At 41.5% G+C, this 18,333-nt stretch overlaps 1 long non-coding RNA gene across 3 annotated transcripts in view; it reads left to right on the top strand.

Annotated features, from left to right (window-relative positions):
* The window catches only part of Gm32925, a 61,699-nt gene that overhangs the window by 24,693 nt on the left and 18,673 nt on the right, over window positions 1–18,333 (top strand). For 2 of the 3 annotated variants that reach the window (XR_385018.3, XR_385017.3), the window contains exons 4-6: window positions 4,387–4,427; window positions 11,837–11,994; window positions 13,090–15,742. This is a non-coding gene — a long non-coding RNA (predicted gene, 32925). Of the gene's footprint in view, window positions 1–4,386; window positions 4,428–11,836; window positions 11,995–13,089; window positions 15,743–18,333 lie in introns of those variants that run through there. The other variant, XR_001781984.1, reaches the window with a different exon arrangement.

An 18,333-nucleotide genomic window follows, 5' to 3' on the forward strand; every position in this document is an offset into this window, starting at 1 on the left:
TTTTAATTGCATTTTCAAATATATCTAAAATGACATAGAATAATATGACACATGATGATGCTATTAACCTCCCCCTACTTGGCAGTTATCCGCCAATTGTGTTCAATCAGTCCATGTGTATACCTTCACTAATCCCCCACTTGTGAATAATTCAGTACAAAACTAAAAATACAGGCTTCAAAAGAACATAATCAGAATATTATTGCCATTCCTGATAACATTCTTATTTTAATTATATCAATTGTCTATGTTTAAATTTTTTGATCTTATTAAAAATAGCACATTCATTCCAGTTAGGACCCCCAAAAGTTACTAATTAAATTTGATTTATAGATCTTTTATTTTTAAAAGCAATTAATTTTATAATTAAAAAAATAAGGTCGAGTCTTGATGGTGACCTGTCTCAGGGTCTTACTATTTAGCAGTTTTTCCTCCCTCTTTCTTCCCGAGCCATTTGTGTTGGTTACTTTTGTATTGCCTTGCCAGAACGTCCTGACCCAGGGAACTTAGAATGGAAAGCACTTCATTTGGGGCTCACAGTTATAGAGGGCTACGTCCATGACTGTCACGGTGGGGAGCACGGCAGCAGCCTGGTGACAGAGCAGAAGCTGAGAGCTCACTTCTGATCCACAGCACCAGGGGTGCAGGGCTGGAAACCCAGGAACCAACAAGTCATGACATACCTCCTCCAACAGGGCCACACCTCCTCATCCTACTCAAACCATTTCCCATCAACTGTGGCCCAAGCATTCAGACATGTGGGAGCCATTCTCACTCAAACCACAACACCATTTATCTCTTTAACACAATGCTTTTTTCTTTTTTAATTTGCTACTTCCTGAATCTGGTTTTATCCTGTGGTGTTGTTTTGTTTGTATTTATGTGTGTGTGTGTGTGTGTGTGTGTGTGTGTGTGTGTGTGTGTGTGTGAGACAGGGTCTTGCTATATAGTCCAGCTTGGTCTTGGGCTTACCATCCCCCTGCCTCAGCCTCTCAGTTCTGGGATTATGGGAGTGCACTCACATGCCCACACAGCCTGTGCTTTCTAGTTCTTATATACTGGCACTAAATCTAGAAGTTTTATTAAAGTTTTTGTTTATTTTTCATAAGGGTCAAAAATATTTCACAACCATATTCAATATTATATCATGTCACTAGGCATGAGTTCTGTGTGTCCCACCTCTAAAAAATGGTCATTGAGTCTGATGTGACCAGAATTGTGTGTTCATCTTAAGATTTACCACTTACGGTCACTGTTAACTATCGCGTAGCTCCATTCTTTCATAGGAAGTTGCAAGGTGGTATTTTTTAATTCAACTCCTTTTCTGAATTGACTGGAATTCTTTTCTAGGGAAAAACTTTCTTCACATCTGTCTGTTTAACTTGAAGCATGGCCCATAAAGGAGAGAAGATAAATGCAGGATTCTAGGCTATATTTTCTGAATTTCAGAAGGCGTCCAGAAATATCTAATTATGACCAGCATGGTTTTAACTTTTCAAAATAGAGTTTGAATGTAAAGCTTTTGTATTTGTTCTCTATTTTGTTCATTAATACATTAAATATTTTCACATTTAATGCATTTACATATTTAATGCATTTTAACCAGTGGGTTTTAACAAAGCAACCCATTAAATTGGGCATTCATTTTTTTTTTCTATCTCAATTTCAACTTGATTTAAGTATATGGCTGCTTTCATTTTATACGAGATACTGTTAAAATATAATCATACTTAGAAATGAAATATGCCTATCATAGAAAATGTACAGTGTAAATGTAACACATAATGATAAAATGGAAATCAGTTGTGCTCTTTGACCTCAACAAATCTTATTACATTTTCTTTCATTCCTTGCCCGTATGGACATTATTAAATGCTTCCTACCGTGTTCTTATGGCTGCCCCTCACCCATGCTTTCCGGGGCTCATCTCCTTCATCTCCCTCATACATGTCTGGTGAAACTTGAATTTGTTTCTTCTGTACCTACATGTAGATCTGAATGGTTAACTAATTGAATTATTTTCTTCATTTGATGCCCTAAAGTCTTAGATGGACACCCACTGTGGCCAAGACGCTCGCTCGTCAAAGAACACTTTCGACTGAAACACGAAAGCATACAAATTTTGTGCGGTGGGGAAGCACCCGGTGAGCCCTCGCTCTGGTGATCGGCTCCTCCCCTTTGCCAGCTTCCTCTTGCTTTTCTACTGGTGTTTTGGTGGCCACTTCCGTTACTTCAGCCAATCACAACACACCAACAGTCACTTTCTCCATCTCGAGTCTACCGTAAGTTCCTACATAGGGTTCCATTATTCTTCATTCCAGATTTCTCAAAGGTTGCTAACTATATCATTTCCACATCTTTAAGGAGACTTTTCTCTAACCCACTTCCTCTGGGGTTTTCCCCACGCCGCCCCCAGTGGCTGTTATCAGGCTGTTGTTCCTTAGCGTCCTGCTTTGTTTCTATTTCTACTGAGCTCCCATTCTTTCCTGTAGGTGTGAGCATCCCTTCGTGTCCAGCATCCTCTTCTCTTTTTCTATGCTTTTTTTTTTTAACACTTTATCACCGTGCCTAAAGACTCCGACTTTGAGTCCAACTCAGCCAATTGTTTTGAACGACAATGTCGGCAGATAGTTCAGCCTCGACAAATAAGTCACAGCCTCGTGTGCTTTGTCCTAATAAAAAGTACAATTTCTTAAAGTTGTTTAACCCAGAACCTAAGAGTCAGTCTTGAGTTTTCGCTTTTCCATAAACCCTTCCTCTCTGGTCTCCAGCAACTGCGTTAGACTCTATCTTGACCCCATCTCCTTTCTCTGCCTCTACTGCCTGCTAATCCTTCCCTCACCTGGCCAGTGGCAGAACCGCATGGAATGTCTCCCAGTTCTCTGCTGGTTGGTCATTTTCTACCCAGTGCTTATAAGTGGTCATATTCTCTACATCATTAAGGACATCACACTTTTAAACTGTTGGTGGTTTTTCGTTATACTTAATAAATCTAAATCTAAATCAATTCACAAAGGCTGGATGCACCTCTGCATAGCTCTCCAATCTAAGCTATCCTAATCTCTCATTGTACCAGGATTGTTTTTGAAAGTGCAATCATTCAAGCTCTCCTTGAATCAAGATGATGGTACAGCTGTCCCTGCACTTAGGATGTTTCTCTCCAGCTCTGTTGTCTATGACTGCTCCTTTGAAATCAGCTCCAACATTGCCACAGTGGTGTATTTTCTGACCAATATAACTGAAGGAGACCTCTGCCAGTAATTTTCCGTTTTATCTTCCTGAGATTATGTGCACCGTCGTTTCAGACTTTACAGTTATTTATGTGTTTGTTCAGTCCTGTCTTTCCCACTGGATGCATTCTTCATGACAACAGAGAATGGTTGTTCACCTTTGAGCCCAGTGCCCGGTTTCAGCACTCAAAAGTTACTGCAGGAGAGAAGGAATTCTACGCTGTTCGTGGCCAGTTATATATACACTTTGATAAAAACAGTCCCTAAGTTTTCACTGTTTACAGAGCCAAGCAAGGCTCCGGAGAGTCCACTGTGGAACAAAACAGCACGTTTCTGCTTTCAAGGCTCTTCCATCCATCAGAGGGCACCAGTGTGCACGGAGAACAACATAATTTGATCTATGCGTTTGCACAACGTGATTCAAAAATAACATAGTATGCTTAATATTACAAAAGAAGTAGAAAGCACCTTGGTTTGGAGAAAGAGAAAAACCTCTGATTTGGAGGTTGGTAGTTATTTCTGTGAGCCTCCCTTTGCCTGGCAGGCTGGCTCCAGTTTTCTCTCCGTTTTGTATATTCTTGTAGATGTTTTGTGGGTGTGACATACATTTGTCCAAGAGTAGGTTCTTGGAAGGGACCTGGCCGGGTCAGTGGCCAAGTGTACCTTTACATTTTATTGCTGAATTGCTCTTTTTACCATTATGGAGAGGACATTCTTATTGCAGAGTATCTTTGCAGTTTCTTAGGACCGTGGTATCGGAAAGTTTTATAATTTGATATTAGAAGAAGTGTCTCATTAGTTTAATTTCATTCATTCTTACTCAAATACAATTTTTATTGAATCTGTACTTACCAGTTTTCCCTTTAAGTCCTTAACCCATCTTTATATGAAGGTACCGTATCTTTCTCTTTTATTTATAACATTCCTTTATATATAATGGAAATGATGTTATCCTTATATATCAGATCAAAATATAATTTCCGAGATTATATTTATGTTTAGTCTTAGTTATCTTTATGGTTTTCATGTCTAAGTCATAAATTTAATCCTTTAAACATCAAATTAATTAAAATTTTCTTGCATATACTTATTATATCAAAATTATTTTTAAAAACCCATAATTTACTTATAGTATTTCTTTTTATTTCTCTCATAGTTAAAATTGACTTCAGTGTGAGAAACGAAGTGGAAATGCAGGTTAGTAGGTTTTAATAGTTTTCGTGGCCACAAGTTGCCAAATTAAAAGCCCAGTGTGTGGTGTGGAATACCTCCTGTTGAGTTGTTGGTCAGGGGTTTCAGAGATGCCCCCTAAACAATTCAGTTTATTGCATTGCTCTTGGTTTGACACCAGAACTTTATGATAAAAACCTCTTGTTGAAGACACCACACACATTGGTCACTAGACATGAAGGAATCGGGCTGGTACTGAACAGGAAGCTTCCCCCTGCGGGCTCGCTGTCCGAGTACCAGAAGGTGCTATGCAGCTTGCTGGGGGGCGGGGGGAAGTCATCTCTAGTCTTACGCAGTTGTGAATCTTGTGAGCTGCAATAATGACTGGTGTGGTAAAGCTATGGGTATGGGCACGGGAGCGGCATGGATGTTAGGGGAGTGACCAACTGGTTTTTGATTGTATTTAAGGCCCTACTGAGCCATCTTGGTGGTACTCAAACCCTACTCCCTAGACAGACCCCTTTCTTCTTGATTTGATCTATATAAATTACCTGAGCATAAAAACAGCATCCTGGGTTTTACAGGGGCAAAGGACAAAGGGTCATTATTCATTTGCATCCTCTACTGTGTGGGACATGTTTGGCCTGTAACCAAATTACAAATAAGTGATGAAGTCTGAGGAAATCAGGATAACTTCTGGTAGACTCAGAAGAGAAGGTGTTATCCACCTTTCCCCTTGCAGCATGAAGACATGATGCTTTGAGCTGTGACACTCACAGTAGACAGGGGCACCATTCCTGAAGGGCAGGAGGCAGGGTGGGGCGGGGCGGGGCGGGGCGGGGAAGGGCAGGGTGGGTTGGGGGCGGGGCGGGGCGGGGCCCAGCACCCATTTCACTGTCATACTTCCGATTCTGAGCTGTTCTGTATGGTCACATTTTCTTAGGTCCAGGGACTTGCACACCCTCCTGCTGTCCCTGAAGTCACTGCACTGAAATGTGAAGATCCCTTCATTAAGCCATCCTTCCGTAGTTATGAAGGCCATGTAATCATTTGTTCCTGTCCTCTGTAAATGTTACACGTACCGCAGTTCTACATTTGCTCCCATTTCACTAGACTCTGTTGTTGTAAAACTCCTGAAACATCTACACTGTATCTGGAGTTTTAATGACACTTCGTCATTCAGACTGAATCCATCTGCGGTATGGTTTTAAGCTCTTTGTACTATTTGTTTTCTAAAACAACTTTCTTGGGATTGTGATCTAGCTTCGTCTGCCATAATGACAGTTACTTTTAGGTTAGTTTTTTTTTTTTTTTTTTCCCCAGCCAGGATTCTATGAGATATAAAACCTGTAATTTAGGGGGTTGGAGAGATGGCTCAGTGGTTAAGAGCACCGACTGCTCTTCCAGAGGTTCTGAGTTCAATTCCCAGCAACCACATGGTGGCTCACAACCATCTGTAATGGGATCTGATGCCCTCTTCTGGTGTGTCTGAAGAGAGCAATGGTGTGCTCATATACATAAAATGAAACCTTTGATCCCCCCCCTGCTGTGTGCATAAAAATTCCTAGGTTCCAGTATTTTCTTTTTAGAAGTCTAAGCTATTCACATGGGGGTATTTGGTCACCTTGTCTTTGTCTCTTCATAGTAACTTGTTTGAGATTTTATTTCAAATGAGTATCTCTGAGTTGCAAAGATGTTCTCTTTACTTTTTTATTTATATGTTTATGTACCTATTCTATGGACCATGCAGGAGGGAATCCTTTTGCTCACATGCCTTTGAGTTTATGAGCTGGAAAACATTTTAAATAATTATTTTGATATTGTTTTGCATCTCATGCTGTGGCCTAGGCTAGCCTGCTCCTGCCTCAATGGCCCAAATGTTGAGATTTAAAGACACATGCTGTCACATCAGAATAACATTTTTAGGTGGTTTTCACAACCCTGTCACGAGATTATACCAACCATTGCCTCATTTGCCTTCCTGCCACTTTAAGAGTTTCTTCAGTTTCACCTTCATGAGAGGTATTGGGTTTGTCATGGTACCTCTGTTCCCTGCGGCTCTTCTTTCTCGGTGTTAATCTGTGGCCGTCTCCTCCAGCCTTTCCAGGTGCCCATCAGCTGGCTCCATACAGCAGTCATATTACTTTAAACTTCAAGTTTGAAATGTGATTTGTTTTCTAATTTCAGTCTCTTCTTTGGTTCCTTTCGTCTACCTTGTATCTTTTGTAAGAGTCAGGTGTCGCTTTGATATTTTGAAAGCTACCCATTTCCTGAGTCTTTTCGTAGGTGTTTTTTAGAGGTGTCCTCTTTCTTTGAGTCTATAGTTGATATTCTCCTTTCTCTTATTCTGATGTGTTTGAAAAACCTCGAGTTCTAGGTTTTTTCCCTTAGTAATCAAGGAGAAAATCATTTAGACTTGATGTCTGCTGTAGACAAGAGGAGTGGGCACCTTGTGTCTTTCGTGATATTTAGCTGAAGGCTGGCCTTTGTAGGTGGTACCTGTCCAGTGTGCCTGCAACACTCACTGCTGTTATACTGGAGTGCTGAGGTCACATCATCTCCCGAATCCTTCAGCTTGACTCGATGGTCTTCTGAGAGTGGGATGCTAAAACTTGTCATCTCTAGCATTTTCTGCCACCAGAATCTCCTGTCCTGCATTTCAGCGCTTTACATATGGAATCATGGTACCAAGAAAATGGTTTGTTTTATTTTTCTTTACTTTTAAATTTCTAGTCCTATGGTCCCCTCTTTAGGGGACTAATACATTTTGAAAACATCTATGGAAACGGCAGCATCAGAGAAGCACTTTGATAACATCTAGATTTGGTGCCAACTCTGTAGAGAAGTGGGATTTACTATTTGAAAAACCTGATATTTCTTTTCTGCTGATGTTATTTTTTTCTGTTGCTGTGATAAAACACCACGACCAGACAACTTATATTAGGAGGAGTGTTTTGGGCGTACGGTGGTAGGGAAGCATGGTGGTAAGGAGCAGCCATGGCAGCAGCAACAGGAATTAGAGAACTCACATCCTGAACTACAAGTAAGAAGCGGAGAGAACAAACTTCAAGCAGACAAGGCTTTTAATCTCAAGGCCTGCCCCCAGTGACATACTTCTTCCAGCAAGCCTTTACCAACCAAGCCTCCCCAAATAATGCCAACTGGGACCAAATGTTCAAATGTCTGAGACTATGAGGGGCTTTTCTTATTCAAACCACCACATCCGTCGAATAGGAAGCTCTCCACAATGTCATTTCTGGGCTAACACATATACATAGACTGCTTTTTTTTTGAATTTTCAAGGTTTTCCTGATACCGTGTTCACTGCCTGATATATATTATCTTATTTAATCTTAGTAATGGCCCTATGAAGTCAGTGTTTCCTGGTCTCCATTTATGAATGACATAGTTATATTGGAGACTTGGATAACCTGCCTAAGGTCACTGAGCAAGGAGGCCACAGGTCAGGATTCTTAAGAAAGCCTCTGGGAAGCTAGGAGGGAATTTTTAGTGACCTTCGGTTGCTATTAATTTTGGGTGAATGGGTCTTTTCCTTACTGTAATTTAAAAATATGCATTATTGGGCAGATGTCCCACTTAGACTATGCCTTTTAAAGGAAAGAAGAAAAACCTTGCTTTTATTATAATATTATGGGATAGTTCTTTTCTCCTAGACTCTACTGTAGCCTCTGACCCAAGGGAAACCATCTAAGCACAAACATCTGTCTTCCCCTAAATCATTTCAATTCTGTCCCCTCCATGTGAAGTGAAGGGAAGCGCTCCCACGCTCTCTCCAAGGGGAATTGTTTCTTTTTAGCCTTATCTCCTAGGAAAGCAATTTCCTTCCCTATTATAAATTCTGGTGATCTACTCTTAGAAAAATCAATCAAACAAAAAAATACTGGATCTGATAACAGCATCTTAAGAGTAGATTAGGATTCACATCTGAATCTTAACACTGTCATTTTGCATCAGTGTTTTCCTTCTGTATTTATTTATTAGCAGGCAGACAGTAAATCAGAGTAAATGTTAGAAAGAGGAGAAGTCAACATTTCTTGAATATGGGGAAGTTGAACCATGAGGGAGAGGGAAAGATAGATATTCCTTAAAACACCAGCTCATTGCCATGTACGTGTTCAACACACTTTACCAAAATGCTTTTGATGAGAAACAGTTCAGATTCCAAAGATTTTAAATTTGCATGGACTTAACTAGTTGCACATCCCTCACTTGAAAATTTGAAATCTACAATGCTTCAAAATATAATCCCCTTTGAACATTAGAAGGTTTTAACTATTTCGGTATATTAACCTGCCTCATCCACTGCCCCTCCTTCTCTCCTTTACAGCCAGACTATGATGAATCTCTTCCATATCAAGGGGAGTTGGCCACCAAGTAGCCCACAGGCCATCGTTAAGGTTACTAAGGTGGCTGTAGACTTATATTTAAGTGTGGTGATACTGACTGGTCATATCCCGTGTCCAGAAGCCACATCCTCACTGAGTTTTCCTTAACTGTGGAGCTTCCTTCTAGCTAAAGACTTCTCTGGGCATAAGGATGCTTGTATCATTACTGTGCACTAAATCCTTACCATCTGCATGTCTATAAGGTATACATGCGTTATGTATATTTTACTCCACATAAAATACATGGATGGAAGGTGTTAGTTTGAAACATTTGAAATGGTCATCTTAATAGGTCTAATGGCTGCACATCGAACTGACTTTTACAGATGGGCAACAAAGACTTGAGAAATGTTATATGCTTTGTTCTAGTTCCCAAAGAACAGTCTGATATTGTCACGTGAGCCCTCTCACCTCTAGAGATGGCTCACTCTGCATGCCTGTTGCTTCCTTGAGAAGGCAAAGATTCAGCATCTTTTATGATGCTGCGTGACAAAGTGGGAAAGAAATAATTTATAGGTTTGCTATATGTATTTTTCTCTTCCTTTTTTTTTTTTAAATGTGTATAACCTTAAGAAAGTTATTGAACTTGAGACCCAATTACCATTTAAAGTCGGGTCATTAATGTTTAACTTGCCGTTCCTGTGTAGTGATTAAGTGGATTAGCAATGATTATTGAGCCTTGTGCCTTTGGCTCCTGGCATAGCACACCGTGTACCCTTACTCTGCTCACCAGCTAACTCCCCTTTGTAAGCCAGCTTGGTCTGTCATGGGTCAGTGGTAATAGTCATTTTTAGAAAACTTCTAGCTTTTTTGTGTGAATAAAATTGCTATATATGTAAATATTTATAGGAATTATGCTGGTTTTAGTAAAGTGGCAGTTGTAGGTTTTTCTCCAAGATTCATGACTTTGCTAGCTCCAGGCACTTCAGTAGGTTTCTCTTATTGAGTGGGCCTTAAGTCCAATTGTAGAGCTGTGGGTTACCACCAAGGTATGTGCACCACTATTGCATCCTTAGGGATGTCTTGCTACGCTGGTCATTGTTTTAGCTCATAGGCACCAGAGCTAGGTTGGATCCCTCCCTTGGAAGCTTGCATAATGCCTTTTGGTACCATAGGAGGCTTTCAGGTCTGATCCAGCTTGGGTACTACAGGTTCTGTGTCAGAAGTACATGGCTTCTTCAGCAATAGGGACTCACCTCCAACCTCTAGGGGCATCCAAGGGCAACAGTAGTACTCTATAGTGCTGAGGGCTTTTGTTGTTGTTTCTAGCTGATCTATGCCTCTTGCAGGGAGCATTTCCAGCCTAGATAAGAAAGTTTCATTTAAATTATATATGTATATGTAAACACAGACATATATGCTATATGTAATTTTAAGTAGCTGGATAACACTGTGATTCCTTATGACATTGCCAGGCGTCCTTACCTTCTGTATTCATCTCCCTCTTACTAACTCAAGTCTCCCACCATTTTTTTTTCTGGTTTCCTCCTTCAAATCATGTGTACTCTGTTAGCCCCTCACCCCTATCTCATGGTCTTTTTTAAATTTAATTTGTTAATTTTTTTACTTCCCTCATTTCTGCAGTTATTCCAGGCCATGTGCTTGGAGATTTAAAGTTAGGAGTCATGGATGAGAGAGAATGAGAAACAGGTCTTTCTGGGTCTGATAACCCCACTCAATATGTTCTTGCCTCGGTTTACACATGTATCTGAAAAGCTCATGATTTCATTTTTTTCTTTACATCTGATTAGTATGCCAAAGTGTATATCTATACATCAATTTCTATACCTATATCATATCTCTATCTCTATATCTGTATCCATTTATCACATTTTATTATCCATTCATCAGTTGGAGGGCATTTTAAGTTGTTTCTACTTCCTTGGTGTTGTGAACAGAACAGCAATGAACAAGACTGAGCAGGTATCTGTGGAGTAGGATATCAAGCCCTTTTGTGCGTTTATCAAGTCGTGCTGTACGTGGGTCATATGATAGATTTATTGTAGCTCTTTGAGAATTCGCCACATTGATTTCCATAGTGTCTGCACCAGTTTGCAATCTCAAACCAACAGCATCTGAGGTTTCCTGTTTCCAACATCCTCTACAGAGATTTTTTTTTTTTTTGTCAGTTGTTTTGTTGATCTTTGCCATTCTGATGCAGGTAACATGACATCTCAAAGGTGTCCTGATTTGCATTTCCCTAATTGATAGAGGTGACGTAGAGTTTTTGAGATGGTCTATAACTTCTACAGGATCTCAGTTGTTGAAGGTGACTAAGTTCATTACATTTCCAGGTACCTCACATGCCCACCTGTCTATAACCCTAACCACCTACCCCTCTACTGTGTCTAATTTCCCATGTATAAGGAAATCCTCTTGCTACAAAGTTCCAGATGTACCCAGCACCGTACTCATGCTGCCTTTAGTTTAGTATATTGCACATTTCGATGAAGTCACCCTCATATATGTTTCAACATTTTCTCAACGTGGGACTTGAAATAAACCCAAGTCACTGTCCCATATCAGAGGAGATGCTCAGTTCCCCACCGTGTCATCTGGCCCTCTTGATGTGGCCACTTGTCAGTTCTCTTGCTTTCCTCTCTCCTGCTTTCGATCCCCTTCCCAGTTCCAACCATACCCCATGCCACCCTTTGATCACATAGCGCATGTTCCTGTCTGGGGGTCTTTGTCTAGACTGTCCAGTGGCTTCCTTTCTTCCCAGATGTGTGCCCATGGCTTCAGAGATGTACTTCAGTTATACTTCATGAGGCTATGCTTGATTCTTTCATCTGAAATTGTGTTCCACCTTATATCCCTGCTCCATTTTCCTACCTTGCTTTTTTATCTACTGCCCTTTGGTAAAGTGCATGCTTGTTGACTTTCTACCATGGGCCAATGCCCTGTCCAGGTATTTAGGATGAAACAGAAATACCTAGTGTCGTGAACTGTTAATGTATCTTGCTTTTTGGTTGTCACTCTACTAGGAGAATCAAAGCCTCACCGGTAATGGATTTTGTATGTTTTGTTCAGGATCCATGGGTAAAGCCTTGAAGAGTGCCTGGTAAGTAAAGGGTTTGCTCGCCTTAAACAACAAGGCAACCTCTGCTTCCAAGCTGCATCGACCTGCCTAGATTCCTGCAGTGCCCTCTGTTGGCCTTGGGGGAAGCTGCAGCTCATGGAGACCAAAGGTACAATTGAATTCTAATTAGTAATTGGAGCCAATTAAATTCTATGATCCTCTACAAAAGGCATTTTTAAATCATGAAGCAACATTAATTAAACCTCTTAAGTATTTATCAAGCAGACTCTAGTCCTTCATAAACATCTTCTTTCAAGACCTGTGGGTTTATAAGCAGCTAAGGGTTGATGCTGGCAGCTCCACTAATTGTCCTCTCTCTCTCTCTCTCTCTCTCTCTCTCTCTCTCTCTCTCTCTCTCTCTCTCTCATATCTTTTCTATTCTTTTCTCTCTTTTTTAAAGAGATTATTTATTATATGTAAGTACACTGTAGCTGTCTTCAGACACACCAGAAGAGGGTGTCAGATCTCATTACGGATGGTTGTGAGCCACCATGTGATTGCTGGGAATTGAACTCAGGACCTTTGGAAGAGCAGTCAGTGCTCTTAACCACTGAGCCATCTCTCCAGCCCTAATTGTCCTCTCTTTAGGATGGGCATTTAACACTGCTGTCTAGCATTTCCCAAAGTGTGGCCATTGACTTCCACAGTATTGCTAATCCATTGAGTCAGTCTTAAACCTTCATTCTTCATATTTCCCTAAGGGGATTGGCTAACAGTTGAGGTTTACAGTAACTTGCTGTACAGGATGTCCACATTAGAGCAACTGGCTGCAGGAGTATTGGATCTACATAAAGGTGGTGTGTCAGCATTCTATGAATGAGATGTTTGAGTGGAGATTAGAAACTTGGATTAAAGCCCCAGCATCTTGTGTAAGTTATATTTTCTACCTGCTGAAGAATGAAGTCCTAACCCACAGAAATTCAGACTGTGACCTGGTTTGGAAACAGGGGCGGCATTTATGTAATTAGTTAAGATGAGGTCATTCTGTAAGATAGTGGTGTCTACGAAACAATTTATGTAGGGTTACAGAGAGGACACAGAGAGGAGACCTTGGGAAGATGGGGAATTGGGACAATGCAGTCACATGCCAAGGTCCCAAGATTGCCGGCAAAGCACCAGTAGCTGGGAAGATTCTAGGTAGGAATTTTTTTGCAGATTTTAGAGGGACTGTGGCTCAGCTGACACCTTGCCTTTTGACTTCCAGGTTCCAGAGCTGTGTGACCAAGTCTCTGTCATTTGAAGCCACATAATCCATGGTAGCTTGTTACTTTGGCCATAAGAAGCCACCAGCATCACTTCCCTTTAGATTTCTCTAACAACCAGAGTAATAGTGTTGAGGGGAATATAGATGAAAGAAGAAACAAGATCAGCATCTTTAGGGAGTTGTACACATGGGTTTGAAGTTCCCTGGAGAATAAATAGGCCAATGAAGAGACAGAAACTGAGGCCATCATCCGCATCCACCAAGCTGATGTATGACAGAGTGGCATTGTTAGATCAGTGAGCAGGAGGTGGGGTAGCTTAGGTGACAGAGGAGTGGGAAGCTGACTACTCACAGACAGCGTCAAAATGGGATCCCTGCCTCATATAACGTGGTGATGGTGATGAACACTGCAATAGCATTAACAATCACATCAGTGAAGTTGGTAGGGGTTCTAAGTACCTCTGGGTATTCTAAGTAGGACTCACTCCTTGTCTGTGTAGGTATTAGTGTTATTTTGCCTATTTTAGAGATGAATCAGGTGTGTTCATACAGATTAAAGGACAGACTAAGAAGCTGAGATGCTAAGCCTGGCTCCAGATCCCATGTTTTCAAGTCACTATTTCGCACCCTTTGTACTGCACGTGAAACTCAAGCTAACTTGACTCTGAGACAATATTTTAAAAAGGGAAATGCAAAACATTTAGAACATTAAAAAATATGTAATACTTCAGAATTAAATAAAACAGGAAAACAGAAATGATTATAAATATGGTATATACTATAGTAGTAAGTAATATTTTGCTAATTAGTTTGGCATAAAAGCATATCATAAGAACAAACACAGACAAAGTGAATAATCAATAAAGGAGCACTATCTATTCTCCATAGTAGCTCTACATAAGAGTGAGGAGGTTGAACAAAGAAAGTGCAGTGAGAAAGAAAGACAGCGGAATATCACAGATGGCTGTTGGTAACTCCAAAGGATGCTCAATGCCACTGGAAGTTAGGAAATGAAACCAGGAGAGGTATTCTCTCTCTTATCATATTGGCAGAAACTGTGAAATCTGACAGCATTAGCTGCTGACCAGGATATAAGGCTCTGGCTGCCACTGTGCGGAACACAGGTCTGCCGGCATAGGCACCTGGAGTTCCATTTGCAACACTTAGTGCTACTGAAGATTCATCGAGTGAGCCGTGACTCAGAAAACCGACTCCTCTAAACACCACCTGGGAAATATTTCCCATAAACACAAGACCCAAATGGCTTATGTTGCACAGACTTAGGAAGAACCTCCGTGCCCATCAGGAGTGAAATGGAGTAACGTAAGGTAGCGTTTCACACGGTGGCATACCACGCAGCCGACAGGGAGCTTGAGTCAAGTATGTTCATGAGGGAACCACATAAATATAATACTGTTTGAGAAAGCAGCTTGCAGAAGAATACACAGTAATCAGGAATACACTAAATAGACTGTGTAAGGATAGAAATGATAGAATTGTACATAGGGGCTAAAAAAAAGAACTATACAATGTACCCATAAAGTTGTTTGGGGTACTTGTATTGTTGGGATACTTTTGTTGTTGAAGTATAAGGAAACACTTAGGAGACTGGCTTTGGAATTGAGGCTGATGCTGATTTTGGGACAATGGGGCTTGGAATATGACTGGCTAGTAGTACTTTTTAAACCAGATGACAGGGAATGAAAAACCAGCCTGCCTCCATTTTAGGCTTAAAAGCCATCTTACAGCAAAGACAGATTAGGTTCATTCCTGTGTATGACTAAGCCTCTGTTTTTTAACCATGTCCCGTTTGTAACCTCAACTACCAATGGTTCTGTACTGCACATCTCAGGAAATGGCAACCGCATCTTTGTTTCAAAGGATCTTAAAACCATCTTGCAACACTACCGTTGTTTCAGAAGATTTTATGGCCACTTATGACTGCCTTGCTATGACTATCGCTATGCTTATGATTCTGTTCCTGAGACCTGCCTAATTTGCCCACTAAATCCCCCATTAGAAACCCCCTACCCTTGAGCTATCAGCCTTGTCTTCACATCCAGTGCCGACTCTCGAATCCCTCCTTGAGGAGGAGGCAGCCCGTGTGCATGAATAAAAAAGCTTGCTTTAATTAATTTGGCCGTGATGATTTGGTCTGGTGGTGGTCTTCCCCCCCATCCCACCCCCCCCTCCAACTTTGGGATTGACAGGGCAGAAAAACATGTGGACGGTACCACTTCCTTCCTCTTTTGTGTCTCAAATACTGCAAAGTATTTATTTTTTCTTTTAGAAAGAAAAGGGGCTGTCTGCAAGCCACCGAGTGTTGTGGAGGGAGACTCACAGTTGGAATTAGAATATCGGACTCCAGGGTAGCAGAGCTGAGAAGTGGTTATGGTCTTTGCACCCTGTCTTCCCTCCTCTCCCTTTATTGATCTAGAGTGAAAGTGGGAAATAAAATGCCCCTCGGACCTTCGCTGCTTTCTGCCGAGATCAAGGGTCTTCACACCCATAGGGTCCAGTCCTCCTCTCAACTGGATTGGCTGTAATGTAACCAGTCAACTTCTTTTTTCTGAGTGATAGTCACTTCTGGTAGTCACTGTAGAGAGACTGGACACTCTAGTTTCTTGTGTTTGTTAAACCATCTGTCTGTCTGTTTGTTTGTTTGTTTGTTTATTTATTTATTTATTTATGGCAGGGTCTCATGTAGTTCAGGCTGGCCTTAAACTCTCTGTGTAGCCGAAAGTCACCTTGACTTTCTGACACAGGTCTCTACCTCCTGACATTATAGGTGTCCCCCCCCCCCCCCCACAGCTGTGTTAGGTCTCAACCTGGACAAAAGGCTAACTGAGGTGTCTATGTAACATATCAGAGCAGACCTGGCTGCACGATTCTCCTAGCACCCCTCAGTTCCTGCCGATTACAGGGTGTGTCTGGCATACCTCACATTCTACCCTGAACTCTCTAGCCCAGGAGCTGGGGTACCCTTCTCCGTGGGGTTCTTCCCTCTGTAATTCAGGTCCTTATTTTTAGTCTTTATCTTCCTGGCCTCTTGGTCTTCTTGCTCTCCTGTCTCCCCTTCTCCTTCTCTTCAAATGACTGACCTCGTGGTCATGTTTACTCTGGACGTTCCCTGATGTTTCTACCTCTGGCTATGTTCTCCCTCATGTCTATAATAAACTCCTCCACCAAACCTAGGAACAGTCATGTTCTCCTTTCTTTCTTTTTTTTTTTTTGAGACAGGGTTTCTCTGTGTATCCCTGGCTGTCCCGGAACTCACTCTGTAGACCAGGCTGGCCTCGAACTCAGAAATATGACTCCCTCTCCTCCTGAGTGCTGGGATTAAAGGCACACGCCACCACGCCTGGCTCATGTTCTCCTTTTTATTTATTCTATTATTTCTTTTTTTTCTCTCATTCAGTCTGGCTATATGCAGTGCTGGGGATTGAACCCAGGGCTTTGTGCATGCGAGGCAAGCTCTCTGCTAACTGAACTCTGTACCAACCCTGCCAGGGCTGTCTTTATTCAGTGTTTCTATTATCTATTCAAAATTAAAAGAATATATATGTGTGTGTTGTATTTATGTTTTTTTTTTTGGTGTGTATGTGTGTGTAGTATGTGTGTGTTTTCTGTGTGTGTGTGTTTTGTGTGTGTGTTTTGTGTGTGTGTGTGCCGGGGGGAGTGGGAGAGGACATGCATATCATGGTCCACCTATGGAGGTCAGAGGACCACTTGTGAAAGTCAGTTCTCTCCTTCTACCATGTTGGTGCCAGGGATCTATCTCAAGTTGCCTAGCTAACATGTTCTTAGTTCACAAATCAGGTGCAACTGACTTATGACTAATAACCCCCTTCTCTGAACCCGAGGACCGCCAAGATAGCTGGTCAATACAAATGAAGGAGTGTGGTGTCCGGCCCCTCCCATTGGCTTTCAGCCTACACAGGTCATCTATTTGGTCTTAATCAAAGAGAAGAGCTGGAAAGAGGCAAGCCTTTCCCACTCTAGCTAATAAACCACCTGGGAACTGCTTATACTCGTGCATGCGCCAGCGTCAACAGAAAATATTATTTCTGTTGTAGAACTTGTCAATTAATATATATATATATATTTTGCCACAGTAAGCTTTGCCCAATATCTTAGCATGGTGGATAGAATAAATCTGAGAGCAGAATATCACTTTTTTTCTTTTAAACTTCAATGATGGCTGTCTTCTTACAAACGTTTTATGACTCAGACTCATTCATTCTCAGAGTAGAGAGAAGGGAGGAATAATAGGAAGGAGCCTGCCGTGCCTCTGTTTGCTTATTTAGAAAGATCTGACATAGAAAACACCTTTAAAAGCAGCAGCGTGCCTCTTGCTTCAGAAGATCTGTATTTTATAAAAACAATAATCTTGGCCCCAGTTGCAGACAAATGCTTTCCAGGTGACTGATTAATTTTCTTTATTGTGGCCTGTTGGGTTGTGCTGTCAACTGTTCATCATTTAAGCCTGGCTTCTCTACCTGAATTGAATTTGGCTAGTGGAAATGAGAAAACCAAAAACGGAAAAGCCAAAACAGAACAAACCAAACCAAACCCCAGTTAATCACATTGCTAAAACAGACCACTTTAAACAGTACTCGGGGAGGTGTTGCCTGTATGTGGCCGGGGAAGCAGAGTCAGAGGAAGACACCACCATTCCCCCGTCTTCTCTAGGACTCTTCTTTGTGCTGTGTCTCTCGTAGCGCAGGCAGGGCTGCTTGTCTCTAGAGCTCTGTTTGTTATTCACAAGGGCTACCTTGCTGTTGGGAGCACCCACTGCTCTTCCAGAGGTCCTGAGTTCAATTCCCAGTAACCACATGGTGGCTCACAACCATCTGTAATGGGATCCAATGCCCTCTTCTGCTGTGTCTGAAGACAGTGACAATGTATCTACATATAGGAAATAAATATGGCCGGAGCGGGGCAGGATCAAGCAGGGCAAAAAAGAATCTCAAATGTGTTGGCATCAGGACCTCTGAGACCTGTGACATCACATAGGCAGGACCTACAGACATGTTGTAAGACAATGGCCACCATATTTCCAGAATCCACTTGGCTCACCTCCCACCTTTACCTGTGTTATGTCATTATCCATACATATAAGGGGAACACCCCTTCCTCTCTCTCTCTTTCCCCCTTTCCACCACCATCTTCCTTACCCCTCTCTCTCCCAATAAACCTCTTACACATGAAACTGTTTTGGCCTGGTGTAATGTGTTCAGACCC

This window comes from Mus musculus, chromosome 16, assembly GCF_000001635.26.
Source record: "Mus musculus strain C57BL/6J chromosome 16, GRCm38.p6 C57BL/6J".
Classification (NCBI taxonomy): domain Eukaryota; kingdom Metazoa; phylum Chordata; class Mammalia; order Rodentia; family Muridae; genus Mus; species Mus musculus.